We start from the raw sequence: 10,000 nt of genomic DNA, 5'->3' as shown, positions 1-10,000 counted from the left end.
ATCTCTCGTGTTAATCAATCTCAATGCAACCAAAAAATCGTGTTCAAAAAGAAGCGGCCGCGCCAGCACTTGCGTGCTGAATTATTACTCCCGCTGTCAGAAAGCAACGCGACCGAACTATAACAGTTACAGGGCTCGGTCCCTTCGAAGAAGAGACGTCGCTTGAAATCAAATTTCGATTCGTTAATGATCCTTCCGCAGGTTCACCTACGGAAACCTTGTTACGACTTTTACTTCCTCTAAATGATCAAGTTCGATCGTCTTTTCGAACACCGGCGAGTGCGTTGCCGCACGTACCAGGCTCAATCGGAGGACCTCACTAAACCATTCAATCGGTAGTAGCGACGGGCGGTGTGTACAAAGGGCAGGGACGTAATCAACGCAAGCTAATGACTCGCGCTTACTGGGAATTCCTCGTTCAAGGGAAACAATTGCAAGTCCCTATCCCTAGCACGACCGGGGTTCAACGGATTACCCGGACCTTTCGGCCTAGGGAACACACGATGATCCGGTCAGTGTAGCGCGCGTGCGGCCCCGAACATCTAAGGGCATCACAGACCTGTTATTGCTCAATCTCGTGTGGCTAAACGCCACTAGTCCCTCTAAGAAGTTGTCTCCGACCCAATGGGTCGAGCAGCTATTTAGCAAGTAAGAGTCTCGTTCGTTATCGGAATTAACCAGACAAATCGCTCCACCAACTAAGAACGGCCATGCACCACCACCCACAGAATCAAGAAAGAGCTCTCAATCTGTCAATCCTCGCTGTGTCCGGGCCGGGTGAGATTTCCCGTGTTGAGTCAAATTAAGCCGCAGGCTCCACTCCTGGTGGTGCCCTTCCGTCAATTCCTTTAAGTTTCAGCTTTGCAACCATACTTCCCCCGGAACCCAAAGACTTTGGTTTCCCGGAAGCTGCCGGACAGTTCTTAAGTTCGACACTGCCCGATCGCTAGTCGGCATCGTTTAAGGTCAGAACTAGGACGGTATCTGATCGTCTTCGAACCTCTGACTTTCGCTCTTGATTAAAGAAAACATTCTTGGCAAATGCTTTCGCAGTCGTTCGTCTTGCGCCGATCCAAGAATTTCACCTCTAACGGCACAGTACGGATGCCCCCGTCCGTTCCTATTAATCATTACCTCGTGCTCCGAAAACCAACAAAATAGAACCGAGGTCCTATTCCATTATTCCATGCAACATTATACAAGCGTAAAGCCTGCTTTGAACACTCTAATTTTTTCAAGGTAAACTTGCCGGACCACCGCAACACTCAGTTAAGAGCACCGCGAAGGCACCGACCAACAAGAACAACAAGGCCAGTGCTAGCCTTTCGACCGACCAACCTCGCCGTCCCTATATCCAACTACGAGCTTTTCAACCGCAACAACTTAAATATACACTTTTGGAGCTGGAATTACCGCGGCTGCTGGCACCAGACTTGCCCTCCAATGGATACTCGTTAAAAAGTTTAAAGTGTACTCATTCCAATTGCAGGACCTCGTACGAGGTCTGCATTGTTATTTTTCGTCACTACCTCCCCGAGCCGGGAATGGGTAATTTGCGCGCCTGCTGCCTTCCTTGGATGTGGTAGCCGTTTCTCAGGCTCCCTCTCCGGAATCGAACCCTGATTCTCCGTCACCCGTTACAACCTCGGTAGGCCGATACCGTACCGACGATAGTTGATAGGGCAGTTGCTTTAATGAGATGTCGCCAGCACTAGGCCGTGCGATCCGCAAGCTTATCCAGAGTCACCATTGTAACGACCCGAAAGCCGGTTAGTTTTGGTCTGATAAATGCGCGCCTCACGTCAGTTCGGCGCTTTACGCATGTATTAGCTCTAGAATTGCCACAGTTATCCATGTAAAAGCGTACAATCAAATGAACCATAACTGATTTAATGAGCCATTCGCAGTTTCACTGTACGTGAGCTCGTACTTACACTTGCATGGCTTAATCTTTGAGACAAGCATATGACTACTGGCAGGATCAACCAGATAACTATCCGAGGGCGTTTAAACCCGTTGCTCGACTGAGCGTTTTTACTGTATAAATACAGACCTTTTCTATCACTCGGCTTAAAAGCCTTGCGAACGTTACTGAAAGTCGGCGCCGGCCTTTTGCTGTTTAAAGCGCCAGCCCGCGTCGACTGCAGCATGCAGCTATACAACTGACTGTTCTTTCTCCCGACCAACCGTTTGCCTTCTGCCGGTTAACTCGTCAGCAGCAACACGCCATCTGTCTGCTGCAGTTACCCGCCTCGAGCCGTGCCTGCCTGCGTCGGCTACTCGTCTCGACGACTTCGCAAAGCTATAAGCCTACCGCCGCTGGACGCTTGTAGTTTTTCATACGCTGCTCCAATGCGTTTACATAGCACGTTCGCCGCCGCTGCAATAGCCGCGCCTCGGGTGCTAAACAGTAATGCTTTAAGCCCGCTTTCTCGTCAAGTCGACCGAACGCACAAACACGTCTCTCTCACTAGTGTAAAGTAATGCATACGTGTATGATGCTCAAATGTTGCTGTTGAACTTTTTTTGCCGATTTTTTCCGATTTTTTTCAATTTCTTTGTTTCTTTTCGATTATTTTAATGTTTTAAGCTTATTTATGCTACGTTTAAATGTTTTAATACTTTTTTATACTTTATTTAATATGTTTAAAAGAAATAAATAAAAAAAAATATGTATAAACTACTTTTTTTAATGTTTTAAATATATATATATTTATTATAAATAAACTTTATTTGTATTATTTTTTATTTAAGCGTACTTTTTAAATCTTTATATTTGTTTTATCGTTTTAAGCACATTGCGATAAATATAATAAACAAAAAATTGAATAAAAATAATAATAATAAAAAAAAAAAAAAAAAAACATAAGCTTATTTTATATTTTTATTTTATTTTTATTTAAACTTACTTTTCAAACCTTAATACTCGTTTTATTTTTTTAAGCAGATTGCGATAAATATAATAAACAAACAATTAAATGAAAATAAAATAAAAAAATCAAACATAAGCTTATTTTATATGTTACATTTTATCTTTATTTAAACTTACTTTTTAAACCTTTATAGTTGTTTTATTTTTTAAGCACATCGCGATAGATATAATAAACAAACAATGAAATAAAAATAATAATAATAATAATAATAATAATAATAAAAAATCATAAGCTTATTTTGTATGTTTCATTTTATTTTATTTAAAACTTACAATTTAAACCTTTGTATTTGTTCTATTCTTTTAAGCACATCGCGATAAATATAATAAGCAAACAATTTAATAAAAGTAAAATAAAAAAATCAAACATAAGCTTATTTTATATGTTTCATTTTATCTTTATTTAAACTTACTTTTTAAACCTTTATAGTTGTTTTATTTTTTAAGCACATCGCGATAGATATAATAAACAAACAATGAAATAAAAATAATAATAATAATAATAATAATAATAAAAAATCATAAGCTTATTTTGTATGTTTCATTTTATTTTTATTTAAACTTACTTTTTTAACCTTTATAGTTGTTTTATTTTTTAAGCACATGGCGATAGATATAATAAACAAACAATAAAATAAAAATAATAATAATAATAATAATAATAATAAAAAATCATAAGCTTATTTTGTATGTTTCATTTTATTTTTATTTAAACTTACTTTTTTAACCTTTATAGTTGTTTTATTTTTAAGCACATGGCGATAAATATAATAAGCAAACAATTAAATAAAAATAATAACAAATAAATAAAACAATACGGCTAAACTATAAAAAGAAAACTAAATAACTGATAAATACTTGTAAAACATTATTTGAAAAATGTATTTTGAAACACAACACGATTGATTTATAAATAATAATATATTTTTAATTTGTGTAGTTCATTTAAAGTAGTCTCCCTTTTTGCTTCTGGTTTTATTAGAGTTATATATAACAATAAATGGTGTAGTTTATTTAAAGTAGTCTCCCTTTTTGCTTCTGGTTTAATTAAAATTATATAACACATACTATAGTAAGTTAAATAAACTATAGTAACTTTATAAAACTACTTTACAAAATACATTTGTATAATTTAATAACTTTAAAATAACTATCAAGAATAAAATAGAATAGCTTTAAGTTTAGTATACAATTGGTATGTAAATTGTGTAGTTTATTGAAAGTAGTCTCCTTATTTGCTTCTGGTTTTACTTGAGTTACATAACGTTAAATAAACATACTTAATAAACGTAACCATCAATACTGTCATTTTAATAAAACTAAGTACAAATACATTGAATTAACATAGAACTTTAAAAAGCCTTCGCTAGTATCTGTTGGTAACAGTAAATAACCTATTATGACTCACAATACAGGAGTGCGAAATTTATTTTTCATTTGATTTTTCAGGTATTTATTTATTTGTGGAAATAAACTTTTTTATTACATTAGAAACTAATTGAATTTTTCCTATAACTATACCTATTATTATATTTAGTATGCTTAAAAGTAATAAAATGACACGTCGCGATTATATAATAAACAAACAATCAAACAAACAAAGAAAAAAAAAAAAAAAAAAACTATTTTTTTAAACTTATATTTCAACTATATGTCTTATTTTATTTTCATTTAAACTTACTTTAAACCTCTGTATTTGTTATATATATATTTCAACACAATACGATTAAACTATAAGACAAACAACAAAATAAAATAATCACATTAATAAATACACTAAGCAAATAGCTAGAATAAATATAAATAGTTCAATATATACAATATATTTCTTCCATTTTTAAGTTACTTGTTAAACATATTTATTTAAAAATGTTTCTTTAGAATATAAAACTAACAGTTCTACAAATAAAGAAATTAAAAAGCCAATACACATAACACTAACTTTTCATAAATTAGATATGCAAATATGAACAAAATAGTAACTAAATTCTAAAGCTTTTGTAAACTGTGAACTTATAAACTTATAATAATAATTGCATATTCACCATTCACAATAGCTTTTTATTTAGTACACAACTGGTCTGTAAATTGTGTAGTTTATTGAAAGTATAATCCCGTTTTGCTTCTGGTTTAAATAAAGTTATACAACACATACTAAAGTAAATTAAATAAAGTAATTCACTACTATCGTATTAAATAAAACCAATTTACAAAATACATTAATTTAAATTAAAGTGAACTTTGAACTTATAATAATAATTGCATATTCACTATTCAGAATTTCTTTAAATTTAGTACACAACTGGTCTGTAAATTGTGTTGGTTCTATTCAAGTACTCTCCTTGTTTGTTTTGTTTTAGTTGTATTTATTTTAGATACTAGCACATTCAATACACATAATAAAGTAAACCAAATAAACTCTATTAATTTAAACTAAGTACAAATACATTAAGTTAATACAAAACTTTAAAAAGCTTTTGCTAGTATCTGTTGGTAACAGTAAATAACTTATTATGACTCACAATACAAAAGTGCAAAATTTATTTTCGTTTGATTTTTCAAGTAGCCACGCTTTTATTTGTTTTTGGACAAAAAGACTTTAAAGTTTTAGTATAAAAGACTAGTTGTATTAATTTTAACTCAGAAAATTGTACTCTACAAGATGGTGCCATTATTTTTTCGATATCTCAAACTGGTCAAACCACTTTTTTAGCGCTCTAATTGGTTTAAACAGCAAATAAGCAAACAGCAAATAACGTTATCTGATTGGCTAAGGTTTTTGTTTGCTAATAACTAGAATTTTCTTTTCTTTTAAGCGTTAAAGAAATGTAAATAAACGAGTAATAAGTATAAATAGGTCAGAAAGAAAAATAGTACAAAAAAGATGAATTCAAAAAGCAAAGGCCTACGGCACGTGGTATTCCCAAGCGGTCACCCATCTAAGTACTAACCACGCCCGACACTGCTTAACTTCCCAGATCGGACGAGATGGGGTGTACTCAGTGTGGTATGGTCGTAGGCGTTTGAAGGCGTTTACAAGCCTTTATAAACCCTTCGGTTTATTTAAAAAACCTATTTGCACTTGATTTACAATCAATTTGATATTTTAAAATTATTCCTTATAAAATTTTAACCTGAATTAACTTTTTTTTTGTTTTTTTAATCAACAGTTACTCCCAAACTGTACTAAAACTGTATTGTAACTGTACAAAAGTGTTTGTTTAAATAATTGTTATCTATAAATTACCTAAGACCAGGAAAAGTAGAAGTAAAGTTTATTGAATTATTAAATAAATAAAATAAAATCGTAAAATAAAATAATACAATATGTTTACAATTTGTCATTGATCTATCCATTTATGTTATTGCATTACAAATACAAACATTGCATACATTCAAGAGTATTATTCATCAATCTTTTCAATATAATAAGTTTTAAATTTATATTTATTTTTAAATAATTCCTGACATTTTAGATTACCTGAGATTTTTTTTTAATTAAATTAATTTTAGTAATTAAATACTTGACGTTCTATTTTGTTTAATTTGATAACTCAACCATGTTTATTTTTTTTTACTAATTTAAAAGAACTATTAAACTAAAAGACATTACATACAGCTTCTAAAAGTTTTAAACACCTTAAAAAATATTATTATTTTAAAGATATATTAAAGAACTAAACAGATATTACTCCTAAAAAATCTTGTTAATAATATATAAAAAGTACTCAAAGTCAGACTCGGAAATATATATACTGTTGTATATCTTACTTGAAGTTCACTGTAATTGACACTGTATAACAAAATTATAAAAATCAACCTATTTATATAGCAAAATATTTCTTTATCTTTGTCGTGGCGCGGTGGGTCAGTGGTCTTATCAGCTGACTCATAAGCAGAAGGTTGTAAGATCGAATCCCGCTAGTCGTCACGAAACACCACTATCGTTCAATGTTCGGGCTTCAAATTCTTTGAGATTATACTGTACTATTTATCTATCTAACTAATCTATCTAACAAATGTTGTTCAATCTAGGTTGTGGGTACTTGGGTCGAGTAATGCCTTTGACTTACAATCTGTTGTGGATTGACAATATTCCTCTATCTATCATTAAACAAATCTATCTAATAAATGTTGTTCAATCTAGGTTGTGGGTACTTGGGTCGAGTAATGCCTTTGACCTACAATCTGTTGTTGATTGTCAACATTCCTCTATCTATCAATAATGATTATATTCAATAATAAATGTTGATTAATTCAGTTGTAAGAAAACCAGTGCGCTGGTTAGGTTGGGTAAGGCCTTCGACTTACAATCTTGGGGATTATCAACGTTCATCACAAGTACAGTAACGATCTCATTGAATTTCCAGTTGGAACATAGGATTGTAGTGGTGGCCTACTTTGTAGGTTTTTTGCCTAGTTTGTTTTTTGCCTAGTAGTGTTTGCCTAGTTTGACAAACTATAGTATATATATTGTATAACTTTACTTGTATTATTTTTTATTTAAATTACTACTTATTATTAAAGAATTAAATTTTTTTAGAAAAAAAAACTATGTATTTTAACTAATGCTTATATTATATGTTTTGTTTTATTTTTATTCAAACTTACTTTAAACCTCTGTATTTTTTATACAATACGATTAAACTATATAACAGAAAAATAATTAAATAATCAAACTATTGAATAAGCAGTTAATTAGTGTGTTTTTTTATGCTTCTTTCATTTTTAACTTACTTGTTAACCATATTTCTTTTATTAAAGTATAAAACTAACAGTTACTAAAATAAAATAATCATAAAGTCAATACACAAAACACTAACTTTTTATAATTTAAATATGCAAACATGAATATAGTTATGAATCTATTATTTATTCAAATAGAATTATTCAAAGCTTATAATTATAAAGCTTTTGTATAATGTTTCAATTACAGTGAACTTTAAGTAAGATAAGTTTTTTTTTTTGTAATAACTACAAAATTGGTATTTTAGTTTATTATTAGTAACTAAATACTTATATTTATTATATTTAAAAAAAACATCTATACTAACTCTAATTTCAAAGCATATTAAATACAAATTTTACCAACTAAATATTTATTTTTATTTTAATTATTATAACTTTCAAACATAAGCTTGTATACCTTATATACCTATATACCTCATATAGTAGGCTTGACATAACATAACATTATTTAATTCTTTTTGTTTGAAATAAACTCATTTAGTTATTAGTAAATTACAACATAAATGTTTATAACAATATAACTAAGATTTAGCTTTTGAGTTAGTAAACTTTGATAGTTTTCTTTTAATAGTTTAATAATCTTTATTTAAGTTCAAGCAAAATTGCTATATATTTAATACACATACAAAAGTAAACTAAGTAAACGTAATTCAATAGTTTCTATTAAGTAAAAGTAATTACAAATACATTAAGTTAATACAAAACTTTAAAAAGCTTTTGCTAGTATCTGTTGGTAACAGTAAATAACTTATTATGACTCACAATACAAAAGTGCAAAATTTATTTTCGTTTGATTTTTCAAGTAGCCACGCTTTTATTTGTTTTTGGACAAAAAAACTTTTAAGTTTTAGTATAAAAGACTAATTGTATTAATTTTAACTCAGAAAATTGTACTCTACAAGATGGTGCCATTATTTTTTCGATATCTCAAACTGGTCAAACCACTTTTTTAGCGCTCTAATTGGTTTAAACAGCAAATAACGTTATCTGATTGGCTTACGTTTTTATTTGCTAATAACTAGAATTTACTTTTCTTTTAAGCGTTAAAGAAATGTAAATAAACGAGTAATAAGTATAAATAGGTCAGAAAGAAAAATAGTACAAAAAAGATGAATTCAAAAAGCAAAAGCCTACGGCACGTGGTATTCCCAAGCGGTCACCCATCTAAGTACTAACCACGCCCGACACTGCTTAACTTCCCAGATCGGACGAGATGGGGTGTGCTCAGTGTGGTATGGTCGTAGGCGTTTGAAAGCGTTTACAAGCCTTTATAAACCCTTCGGTTTGTTTAAAAAACCTATTTGCACTTGATTTACAATCAATTTGATATTTTAAAATTAATCCTTATAAAATTTTAACTTGATGTAAGTATTTTTTTTATTAAAACCTTTTTTTTTGGTGTTTTAATTACAATTACTCCTGTAACTTTATTTAAGACTTTGTTTAAAAGATTGTTAACTATATTCTATATTAAATACTATGATTAGAAGTAAAGTTTATTAAGTGATTAAACTAAATAAAAAACAATGTTAAAATAAACATGTTGTGTTTAGTTTGTTTTACTATTTCTCATTGTTCTATTTATAGATGGTTTTGTTTTACTTCAAGAATATTTATAGTTAGTTTCTAAAGAATATCTCATACTACATCAGATTTTACGATTAACTTAATTTTAGGTAATAAAATATTTGACGTTTAATTTAATAACTCATCTATGTTTATGTTATAAAATAATAGTATCTAATACACATACATTATAATATAATAATATGTATAACTAGTTGTTTTACTTTAAAATGAATAATTAAGTGGAAGAATTAAAAGAACTCACATTTTTGAAGAGAGCGTGGAAAACCAGAATAGTCTTTTAAAACATTTATTAAATTATCGATAAATATAGAATACAATAGAATTAAACATATAAACGTAACTGTGGTTGCTTAGAAACTGAACAAGAAAATTTTTAATAAAAATATAAAATAGTTATTATATAGAATTAAAATAAAATAAAAGTAATATAAATTATATTTTTAAACTAAATAACAATTCACGAGCAATATTAGCGCATATCAGAGTATGAGTTTATAATAAAGGAATTGCTTCCTTGATGTTGATACTTACCTTATTCAAATAGAATACATTTTCAGCAATCAGGCTTGTGTTTATCTTAGCGCGCGTAACACAACGTTTGTGGGTTTTGGCACACTTTTGTCGATAGTGGGCGCCCCGCCTTTTAAGTACAGAAATTTCGGGAATTTTCGATTTTCGGAATTCTGACTCGACAGATCGTTTTTGTTTGGTCCAGAGACCCCGTAAAAA

The 10,000-nt window shown here is 30.1% G+C and overlaps 4 non-coding genes across 4 annotated transcripts in view; all 4 read right to left on the bottom strand.

Annotated features, from left to right (window-relative positions):
* LOC145847255 (5.8S ribosomal RNA) overlaps positions 1–2 on the bottom strand; it is a 153-nt gene extending 151 nt beyond the window's left edge. The window contains exon 1 of the ribosomal RNA XR_014371179.1: positions 1–2. This exon is cut by the window's left edge and continues 151 nt beyond it. This is a non-coding gene — a ribosomal RNA (5.8S ribosomal RNA).
* A 182-nt stretch (positions 3–184) lies between these two features.
* On the bottom strand, positions 185–1,992 carry LOC145847263 (small subunit ribosomal RNA). The gene has a single exon (XR_014371187.1). It is a non-coding gene; the product is annotated as a small subunit ribosomal RNA (ribosomal RNA).
* Positions 1,993–5,834: 3,842 nt separating this feature from the next.
* On the bottom strand, positions 5,835–5,953 carry LOC145847253 (5S ribosomal RNA). The gene has a single exon (XR_014371177.1). It is a non-coding gene; the product is annotated as a 5S ribosomal RNA (ribosomal RNA).
* A 2,855-nt stretch (positions 5,954–8,808) lies between these two features.
* LOC145847271 (5S ribosomal RNA) lies at positions 8,809–8,927 on the bottom strand. Its single transcript, XR_014371193.1, has one exon. It is a non-coding gene; the product is annotated as a 5S ribosomal RNA (ribosomal RNA).
* Positions 8,928–10,000: the final 1,073 nt, after the last annotated feature.

This window comes from Thalia democratica, unplaced genomic scaffold (genome assembly GCF_965202585.1).
Source record: "Thalia democratica unplaced genomic scaffold, ktThaDemo2.hap1.1 HAP1_SCAFFOLD_860, whole genome shotgun sequence".
NCBI lineage: Eukaryota > Metazoa > Chordata > Thaliacea > Salpida > Salpidae > Thalia > Thalia democratica.
This window is presented reverse-complemented; position numbering and strand designations above follow the sequence as displayed.